At 50.9% G+C, this 10,515-nt stretch overlaps 1 protein-coding gene across 2 annotated transcripts in view; it reads right to left on the bottom strand.

Annotated features, from left to right (window-relative positions):
• The window catches only part of CAMK1G (calcium/calmodulin dependent protein kinase IG), a 29,333-nt gene extending 25,130 nt beyond the window's left edge, over positions 1 to 4,203 (bottom strand). The window contains exon 1 of one of the 2 annotated variants that reach the window (XM_042925041.1): positions 4,150 to 4,203. The gene's annotated coding sequence lies outside the window, so the exon portion shown is untranslated. Of the gene's footprint in view, positions 1 to 1,742; positions 1,816 to 4,149 lie in introns of those variants that run through there. The other variant, XM_042925040.1, reaches the window with a different exon arrangement.
• Between the last annotated feature and the right edge of the window lie 6,312 nt (positions 4,204 to 10,515).

Raw genomic sequence — 10,515 nt, forward strand, 5'->3', positions numbered from 1 at the left:
ACCTCAGTGGAACCAGGCCACCCTAAGACCGCTTTATGGTCTGCATACAGGGCTTTCCATTTCTTGGGAGCATGACTCAGAAAGGCCTGTGGGTCTTGGGAGGGAGGTTATCAGTTGGATCATCTTTAATAAGAGTGTGCTCTCTGCCTCCAGGCTGGGGCACATGGAGTCATGGCAATGTATAAATTGTGTGGTTATAAGGGGCTGAAACGCTAAAGCTGGGTTGTTTTCTTGCCCTGACCGCCCCCCCCCCCATCTCCTGGGCTCTGGCCCATATTGGACTTTGCGTCATCCTTTGGATTGAGAGGGTCATTAGAAAGAGCTCAAGTTCTGGTTCCAGTTTTGATTTGGTACGGAGAAGCTGTGCAGCCCCAGGGAAGTCACTGTACACTTCTGGGCTTCCACATTTCTCTTTAGTGAAAAGAGATTGGAACAAAGGTTTCCTGAAGTTTGTTTTTTAAAATACTAGTCCCAGAAGATTCTTTGTGTGCAAAGTGGGTTTGCTGCCCCTTCTTTAAAGATTCATGACCCATATTAGCTTATGAAAGGCTCTGAGGACTATTACACACCCTCGGTTAATGCTGTTTAACCTGTCATGCCCCAAACTTACGAGATTGTGAAACTTTCCTTTTGTGACATCTGCTAGCATCCAGGGACTCCAGGGTTGCCCAAGCTTACTTTGGAAAATGGGGTGACTGGCTATTTCTGATACTTTGTGATTCTCCATTTGTTTTAGCCATAAGAAATTTCCAGCAGTCTGCTGCCCTCAGCCATACCACTTCATGATGTCACAGGCATATAGCTGGGCCTGGGTGGCTGTCAGGCCCAGTTCATGGGCTGCAGCTCAAGTGGCTGGTCAGTTTTCCAGAGCCCAAGTGCCAAACCTGCAAGCCTCCTGGAGACTTCTGGCAGAACAGAACCTCTGAGGAGTATGGACTCCATCCCCAGTGCTCCCACTAGGCCTGCGTCTCACAGGCCAACTCTGCGTGCCAGTTTCTGTTCACAAAATCACGGAGGAAGGATGTTTTTCAATTGCCTCCTGCAGTTTATTTCAGGCTCAAACCCACATTTACGTGTAACCAAGTCCGTCCTGCTGCAGTGACAAGCCAGAATCCACATGTTGCCTAAGGTTTACCGTGTGCCTCTTATAAAATAAATGAAGAACACGCTCCAAGGCTTCACTTAGTGGCTGAGAGGTCAACACATAGGAGTCACTGGAGAGAGTAGGGGGTGCTCCTGATTCCCGATGTGCTTCTAAGCACAGGGGGCCTCAGTTTCCTCATCTGCTGCACGGGAATAATGATCCCTGCTCTAATTCTCAGCACTCCCGTGGCGTCAGTGGGCACAACAGAATCATTCTGGAGCCTCGACGATGCCATGCAGCGGGTCCACATTATAGGCACATGAATTAAACACCATGCACCGGCCGGGAAAGAGAGGAAAACAAAAGCACTTTAGAGGCGAACACGCAGGAGGAGACGTGAATCCACTGCTCCCTAACTGGTCTCAGCTCCCAAGTGCGTCTCACCGTGTGGACATCTCATTTCACGGTGATTTTAAAGTGTTTGAAAGTATCTAATTTTTCATACAGCACGGTCTTGAAATGCAAACCCACTACTTCATCTGGTGCCGAACCAGCAGAAGAGAGCTCTGAGGCCACACTGGGAAGCTGCCTGGGAAGGGTTTATGCTGGTCTCTCTGGGGCACCTTTCTAAGGAGTTTCCAGGGGGAATGGTGCTGACCGTGTATCTGCCACACGCGGCCCTTAAAGCCAGACCCGTGCAAGAGGTGCGTCCTCTGTGCAGGTGCAGGGCTCCTTCCTGGCGCCGCCAGGCACGGTCCGCCCCGGGAAGGGGTGCACGAGGCGAGCTGTGGCAGGATGCTCTGCGGGACCAGCCCTGCCTCCCGGGACTCGGGCTTGACCGGCTGGCACCGCCGCGCTCGCGGGGCGGGGCGGGGCGGGGCGGGGCACTTGCCGCCGGGCCCCAGCCCCCAAGCCCCCAGCCCCCCCGCCGGTGACCGCGGGGGCGCGCCTGCGGTTGTAGCGCGCGCGCGCGGCCGCCGTCTCATTCATGCTGCAGCTCATTCACTGGGCTGGCTGGCCACGGGGTGGGGGGGGCCGCACCGCACGCGCTGAGCGGGGCGCTTATTCTAGCCGCGTGCGCGTGTGTGAGCGCGGGAGAGGGATCGAGGGCGGCGCTCTCTGCCTGGGAGGGGGGGGAAGTATTTCCTGTCCCAGCCCCCTGCCCCCAAGTGCTCCCCGGCCTCGCAGGGTGCCTGCTGAGCGCTGGCAACCGCACCTTGCGGGCGCCTCACCTGCCTCCCCTCCTCCCCTCGGCCTCACTGTCACCTTTAGGGGAGGTGTCATGAAGCCTGTTCGGTAGCTGCGGTGCTGATGGCTGGAAATGTTGAGCAGGATGCCCCAAATCAGATAGTATGTGACAGAGCTGGCCTGGGAGCCCCCGTCCATCAGAGAGCCACCACAAAACCTGTTGCCTCTCTCCTGGAGGTGATTATCCGATTTCACTTACCGGGCTTCACCCTTGAGGTGCTTTCATGCAACCCCAGCACCCAGCCCCTGACCGAGCTCCCCGGGGAACACGTGACTTGGATGATCTGAGAATGGCACTGAGGCCGGGCCATCTACTGCCTCTCCTGGCTCCAGCTCAAACCTCTTGTCCCTCGGACCTCAGGCTTCTTTCCCCAAGTTTTGCCCCGTCTCTCTCAGGAGTGCTGTTAATACACACGCACATCCACACCTGTCCCCCACCCCATACACCATAGCTATCTGTGGTATCATGGAGAGGTCACTGATGATGTCAGAGGTTCTGGGGTCAAACGCCACCGTCATTAACCAGATACCACCAATATCCAGCTTTGCAACCCCAGGCAAGCCTCCTTGAGTCTCATCCATACTAAGGGAGAACTATTACTTGCCCCACCAGCTCGATGGGCTTGTCCTAAAGCCAGTAGTTTAAAAGCACATTATAAACTGTAAAGCGCAGTTCCCATACCAGGTATTACTAAGCACTTTGTGTCATGGCCTATTGGAGCTCATCTTTGGCCCCGGGTTAAGCGTGGGTCAAAAGAACTGCCGGGGGCTGGGTTGTTTCCGGCCTCTGATCTGGGAAAGATCATCTCCTTACCCAGGAGAACCCCGCTCGACTCTTTGACCCTCCTCAGAGATGTTTCTCATGATCAGTTTATCTGGCTCCAGAGCAAGCCGCTGGCCAGCCATGCACTACCGCCAGACCAGCGCGAGCCCTGGCCGCTGCCTCCGGGAGCTTCGGGGTTAATGTTTGTGCGTCAAAGTTACGTGGAGAGAAGGGGCCACAGCGCGGATGGGGGTGGTGGAGCAATCAGACCTTCTTTTAACGTCTTCACCTGCCGGCGCAACTGGGGAAGTTTCAAGACGGAAGGGAGACAGAAGCGCCCCTGGGGAAGGTGAAGGAGCAGTCTCGTGACTGACAGCAATGAGTCCTGCATCCTGAAGCCGCCCAGGCGGGACGTGGAGCTGGCGCCTGGCGGTGGACCCCGCGGGGAGGGACTGAGGCTGGCCCGCTTTCCTGGGGTTTGCAGAGCCACAGGCTGTTTACAAACTGCCTTTTCTGCCCACTGGCTCTCTTAATGCTCACGACAGCCCAGACAGGTAGGCAGAACGCATTGCTCCTTGACAGATGGGGTCAGAGAGGTTAAGAGATGAAGGTTGAGTAGGAGGCAGGGTTGCAAGCTCGCTGGAGGTCCTGACACCCCCGCAGACAGACAGCCCCTCCCAGCCACAGAGCCCTGAGGATTGTCCCTAGAATGCAGCCTGCAGGCAGGCATTGCAGGAGGGACATATCCAGATATCTTGCCCCCCTTTCCCTGCCCAGAAGTGCAAAAGGTTCCCCCTCAAGCCAACCCCGAAGTGATGGCAGATGGCTCTGCACGGAGGTTCCACCTGGGCCCCGCTCAGACTTATTTTCCAAGGCAGCTACAACTTATCCTTGATACCACGAGAGTCAGGCAAGCCTGGAAATGGGGCAGAAATGAAGAAAATACCCAAGTTGCTTGCAAAGGTGGCTCTTCTGCCACATCTCTAGGTGCCACATGCCTCCCCTTAAGCAAGGAAACCTCCTAAAACCGAGAAAAGAGTCAGGTTCATCTTACCTGAAGACTCGGAAGGAATGGTGCTCCCGGTGCTCCTACTCCAGCTCCTACAGGTCTGTGAGGATTAGCTGCTCCAGCGCTTTAACAATAAACCGAATTAAAGGGGAGGAATGCAGGGGTTTTCTTTCCCAGGACCGTAACCAGGCAGTCTTAAAGGGGAGGAAAAGTAGCTATGGTGGCTTGCGTCTCTCCTGCCTTTCCTCTGCTTGGCTTTCCCTCCCTCCAAGCAGCATTGAGTCCGATCCAGAAAAATGCTTTTGCAGAGGGCCCTTTTATGCCTTCTGTGCGTGTGTGTGCGTGTGTGTAATTGTGTTTGCATTGATGTGTGTAATGGCAAGGGAGCAAGAAGAAAAAGCAAAAACAAAACTGCAAATTACTGGTTTCCATTGGCCTGGATGGGGTGATAACAGAACATTAGAGAAGCCTTCTAGGACTGCCTGCCTCAGTTTCTTTTTTAACCACTCCGTTGCTGGAGTGTTGTCTAAAAACACCTTCCTGACCAAGAGGATATCTACTTGGATCGAAATGTAGGGACCAAAGACCTCTCTGTGTCCAGTTGTCTCTTACAGAATGGGAAGAGAAGCAGGGGGACCCTCTGTTGCATGGCCCCACCCCAACTCTCTGATCTATCACCTGTCCCCTGTTTCTAGAAGCATAGCATCCTGATCCCAAAACCTACCATCCTCTTTTCAGTCCTATCCCATTAGACCTTAGGAGATCATTCCCTTTCCTCTGGAAACTCTAGCTGACTCTCTTCCCCCGTACTCACCTCTCCATCCTGCTCTTGACCATCTCAGCCTCCTTTGGGCTGCTCCTTTCAGTGAAGTTTCCTTGAACTTCCGTCTTTTGCCCTTTGCTTTCTCCTTCCCTACTCTTCCCTTAATCCTAACATCCACTCACAGAGTCTGTTACCATCATCATGTGAATGTCCCAAGTCAACACCCCCGTCTGGGTTGTTGACCTTAACCTTAACATCCAGATGTCCAACTCCATCCACAAATAATCCTGAACGTGTAAGAGCTTTCTTCAGACCCCTCTCCCCCTGTCTCCCCAGCTAGGCTGTGGACCTGCCATCTTCCCAAACACTCAAGGTAGGGTCCCAGTCACTTTCTTTGACTGTGTTGTCTCTTTCATTGCCTTCCAAATCCAATCAGCTGTTATGCACTTTTAATTGTTCCTTTAAATTAGCTTTTAAATTGTGCCTTTTCAATTTTTTAAAATCGCTTGTGTTTTTTGAACACATAACACATTCACAGGGGTCAGAAATCAGAACTATATTAAAAGACATATATCGGGGCGCCTGGGTGGCTCAGTCGGTGGGGCGGCCGACTTCAGCTCAGGTCACGATCTCGCGGTCCGTGAGTTCGAGCCCCACGTCGGGCTCTGTGCTGATGGCTCAGAGCCTGGAGCCTGCTTCCGATTCTGTGTCTCCCTCTCTCTCTGCCTCTCCCCCGTTCATGCTCTGTCTCTCTCTGTCTCAAAAATAAAAAAAAAAATTAAAAAATAAAAAAAAAAGACATATATCAAAAAGTAAAAATAAAGAAATAAAAGACATACATTGAGGTGTTTCACCTTTCCATCCACCCTTTCCCACCCCCCCACCCGCCCTGCCCTCTATAGGTGGCCACTCTTATTAGTTTCTTTTCAATCACTCCAGTATTTCAGGTGGATGCAAGTAAAAGAATATAGAATATATTTTGTAGAATATACAATATAGATACAGCTATAAATAGATAGATATAGATATTCCCTGCTATCCTTTTCACACAGAAAGTAAGTAAATGCTGCCTCTTTTATATCTTCATTGCCACAATTTTAATTCAGGCCCTCCTTCTCCTCTCTCTGGTACTATTGTGATAGATTAGGCTCTAACTGGTCCCTGGGGGAGGTGGCCAATTGAGATACCTAAACGTGGCTCTGGAGAAGTCTTCTAGGTTAGACTCCTGGGTTGTCCGTTGACAGGATGTGTGGCCTTGGACAAGTGACTTAACCTCTCTGTGCCTCAGTTTCCCCGCCTGTGAAAGGGGATAATTTGTGAACTTATTTCATACACTGGTAGGGTGGAGTGAGACAGAGTGCCAGTTGCTTGGTACAGTGACTAGCAGATGGTAAAGACTCAGTAAATGTGGACTAATACTGTTTTCCCTCCAATCCAACTTTCATTCTTGCTAGATTATCTCAAGAAAACATATTGCTTTTACCTCAAAAAAAAAAAAAAAAAAAACGATCTATTACCTACAGGATAAAGTCCAAACACCTTGGCCCATCACTGAAGGCATTCTAGGATCTGGCACAAAACTGTCCTCTCTCCCTTGAGTCCCTCCATCCACCCAGCTAACTCTCTAGCTTTGCATCCGAGACCCTGATTTCTGACACACCGCTTTACCCAACGCTCCTGACCTTCGCTTGTGCTGGTCTATCAGTATAGAATGCCCTTTCCTCCTTCTCTGCCTATGGAAATGCTATAGATTTTAAAAATCCTCGTCAAATACTATCTCATCCGCGAAGCCTTCCATGATTTCCTGACTTCCTTGCAACTAGTCACTCCTTCCTCTGTGCGGTTCCCAAAACTTTGTCTACAGCTCTTCATCATCCTTAATCTTTTCCTGCCTTGAATTTTAGCCTGTGTTGCCACCACTTAGATTCCCTGGGTACAGTGTCCCTGTCCAGCAGCTGTCTTCCTCCTGTCTGAACACTGGAACTGGGGAGTTCATCACAGCTTGAAACAGTCAAGTAATGCCCTTGGGCATCAACATGTGTTAGAAAGTTTATCTCCATAGGGGACTGAAGTCTTCTTCAGCACAGGCACGCATGCACTCATTCCTTAAATGTTTACCAACACTGACCACGTACTAGGTACTGGGGACACAAAACCAGACCCAGACTCTACACTCCTAGAACTTCTGTCCAAGCACATGAACCAGCCAAGTCTGTGCTACGTAATGTGCGCCGATACAAGTTTGAATTGGGCAAGGAACTGCTTGCTGGTCAGCACCAGCCCCCTGGAACCGTCCATCCACCTGCGCACTGCGCACGTCCATCCACCTGCGCACTTCCATCCACCTGCGCACTGCTGGCCTTGGTGAGCCACAGAGCCAGAGATGAATTCTCAGCTGTGGAAATAGAAATGGGTTCCATGTTGGGCGCCATGGGACAAAGTGTTACCTCTTTATGCTGAGTTCCAAAGGTAGATGTCCTCGCAGGTACTGACCAGGCCATATGCTGGACATCAGAGGCCGGGAGCAGGGGCAAAGAATCCATGGCTGGAGCAGTAGTACAGGTGGCTAGAGAACTGGAGGGGCATCCATTCAGGAATGTGTTCCAGGGAGGTAGAAGAGAGACTGGGGCGTGAGAATGCACGTGTACTTGGGCACATATACATGCATGTGCACACACACATGCTTGCAACGTTGTCTGGTTCAGATTCTTTTAATGGCCTTGTCTCTATGGTTTCTCTAATCAGCAGTCCCACTGAGTGTCTATTCAACATCAACTCTGTGCCCAGTAGAGGAGGCAAGGCATAGAGAACAACTGGAGATGAATCAACAGCTGCATCAGGTACTATTACCTCACATTGTCCCCAGGGACAGGGCCTTGGCAGGAGAGCTGGGGGTTGGAGGCGTTAGGAATGGTTTCATGGAAAAGTGTCACGGAAGTCAGCCTGGTCCTTAAAGGTGACTAGGACCAGATGTGGGAGATGTGGTGGGTGGGGTGGGGTTAGGGAAAATACAGAGGCTGGAATATGTAAGATACATGTTGGAAATGACAGGGTGGCCCTGCAGTGCACGGGGGACAAGTGCATGGGGGACAAGGCTGGCCCAGGAGGGTGTTTGAGCAGCCTGACTGAGGCTTTCGACTTGGCTGTGAGGCAGTAGAGGCACTGTAGATTTTTTTTTTAAGTTTATTTTTGAGAGAGAGAAAGAGAGACAGAGCGTGAGCAGGGGAGGGGCAGAGAGAGAGGGAGACAGAATCCGAAGCAGGTTCCAAGCTCTGAGCTGTCAGCACAGAGCCCGATGCGGGGCTCAAACTCACCAACTGTGAGATCATGACCTGAGCTGGAGTCAGACGCTTAGCCATCTGAGCCACCCAGGCGCCCCATCTGCACTGTAGATTCTTAAGCAAGGATGTTTGCCGCATACCAATGTCGGGGTGCCAGAATTGGGGAGAAATTAGAGACTAGAAAGTCAGCAGGGAGGCTCTACTGTCACGGAGATGAAGGTCTGAACTAAAGGGGTAGAGGAGAGGAGAAGGAAGGCCCATTCTCACCAGGAAGCGTCCTTCTCTCACCTAAAGTGACGTGTGCATCTGAGCTTGTCACAGGGGATGTCAGCAAAGGGAGAAGTGACCAAGTGTACTCACTGGGTGCCCACCTCCACTGCTCCCATGTGGTCATGCTTACCCTTCAACTGAACAAAGTAAGGAGTCCTCTTATGGTTTGGGGTAAGGAGGAGACAAGGGAGGTGTGCTCATGAGAACAGAACAATGTTTTTCTTTCAAAGAACATTGGTCTGCACTCTCTTTTATGTTTGATTAGACCTCCAGATTGAGCTTTTTGGATAACCAAATGACGACAAGACATAATGAGGTGTCAGGCTGGAAAAGGGAAGGGAAAGCAACCTCCATCCATCTGTCCATCCATCCATCCTTCCGTCCATCCATCCTTCCATTCATTCCTGCAACAAATATTTATTAAGCATCTACTCTGTTTTGGGCACTATTTTGGGCTCTAAACATACAGTAACAAATAAGATAAGCGGTTTCTTCCCTAATGAGTCTTGCATTCTAGCCGTGGAGTCAGATTTTAAACAAATACAGATCATCACAAATGCAGTAAGTACTATGAACTGTTCAGGACACTATGAAAATATGTGTTAGGGGACCTTACCAAGCCCGGAGACAGTGACTTTCAAACTGGACTCAGAAGGAAGAAGAACTAACTACGTGAAAAGTTAAGCAAAAGAACAGCTTGTGGAAAGGCCCTGAGGTAGAAAGGAGCCATGCCTACTGGAGAAACAGAGAGAAGCGCATTGTTACTGGGCAGTAAGAGAAAAAGGGAAAGATGCCCCAAATGCGGCTGGTGAAGCAAGAAAAGAAACATTGTCCAAGGCCTTGAAAGTATGACAGGCAGAGTAATGAGAGGGGAGAGGGGCCACCAAAGAACAAACACCCCTTATTTCGTAACACATTTCCAATTTGAAGTTGGATAAGAGAGAATGGAATGGGCACCCAAAGTGGGGGCGAGAGGGAGGAAATGGAAATTGTAGGACGGTACCGACAGGCTGGCATGCAGGCATGAATCAACGTAATACTTGCTACTTTCGTGTTTATTTGTTTTAAAAATAAGACACCAGATTTCTAGTACTTCCAGGAATAGATGCCGCTTGGTCTACATTGTTCCCGCAGCCTGTGATGCGCTCATCTTTTTGTTTGAGCCGGACCGTTAAGAAGTCTCCTCCCCTGATCACTCTTCCCCGGGCACAGGCAAAAATGGATGTTCTCTGAGCCCAACTCTGCAACCGCTCGCACCCTGCTCCACTGGGTGGAAACCGGTCTGCCACATGTCAGGGTTGTCCAGTAGTGACGAGCTCTCTAAGCGTAGAAACCATGCTTCAGTGACCTCCGTACTATCATATCACCCGGTGCAAAGCAAGTTCCACAAAGGGTCTGAAAAATCGAAGGGCAGAATAAGACCTAAAAGAAGGGTTTTCTGCTGTGTCCTGAGTTTGACACTATTAACAGCAGAAGGAGGTGCATTAGTAATGGGTTTACCATCGGCTGCCCCTACACACACGCAGAACCCACAGAATATATATGCAAACAGCCATGCCTCCTGGTTTGTGCCGCAGCTTCCGATGTCTTTAGAGGACACAGAGAGTTGAGTGTCAAGGGTGGGCTGGTCAGTCAGGATCTCTGGGTGCTTCCGCATGGCCCCTCCACCTAGGGAGGGTGTGTCAGCTCATTCCATCTGAACTTTCTTCTCCTTTCTCCGATAACTCCTTCACCCTGTATACCCTGTGCTTAGATCTTTCTGTCTTTCTCCTCCACCCCTGCCAAGGTTCAGCAGACATTCAGCTGTATCTCGCCCTACCCTGGGTGGGGCAGGCATCCCGTTGGTTCTTGCAGGTTGGATGTCTACAAGGCGAGTAGATTTTCACCTGATCCCCTCCTCACATGTTCGCTCTGTGTCTCTGTGCTAAAAGAATCTACCGTCTCCGTTGCTTTGAGTCACATTCCCAAATGAGCCCAGCCTTCGTATATGCCATGTTCCAGGAATAAGTGGGGTAAGGGACAAAGCCTATGAGCCTGGCTTCAGATTTTTGGCTGATGACCTAGTCAGTTCCCATGTGAGAGCCCCAGCAGAGACTG

This window comes from Panthera leo, chromosome F3 (genome assembly GCF_018350215.1).
Source record: "Panthera leo isolate Ple1 chromosome F3, P.leo_Ple1_pat1.1, whole genome shotgun sequence".
NCBI lineage: Eukaryota > Metazoa > Chordata > Mammalia > Carnivora > Felidae > Panthera > Panthera leo.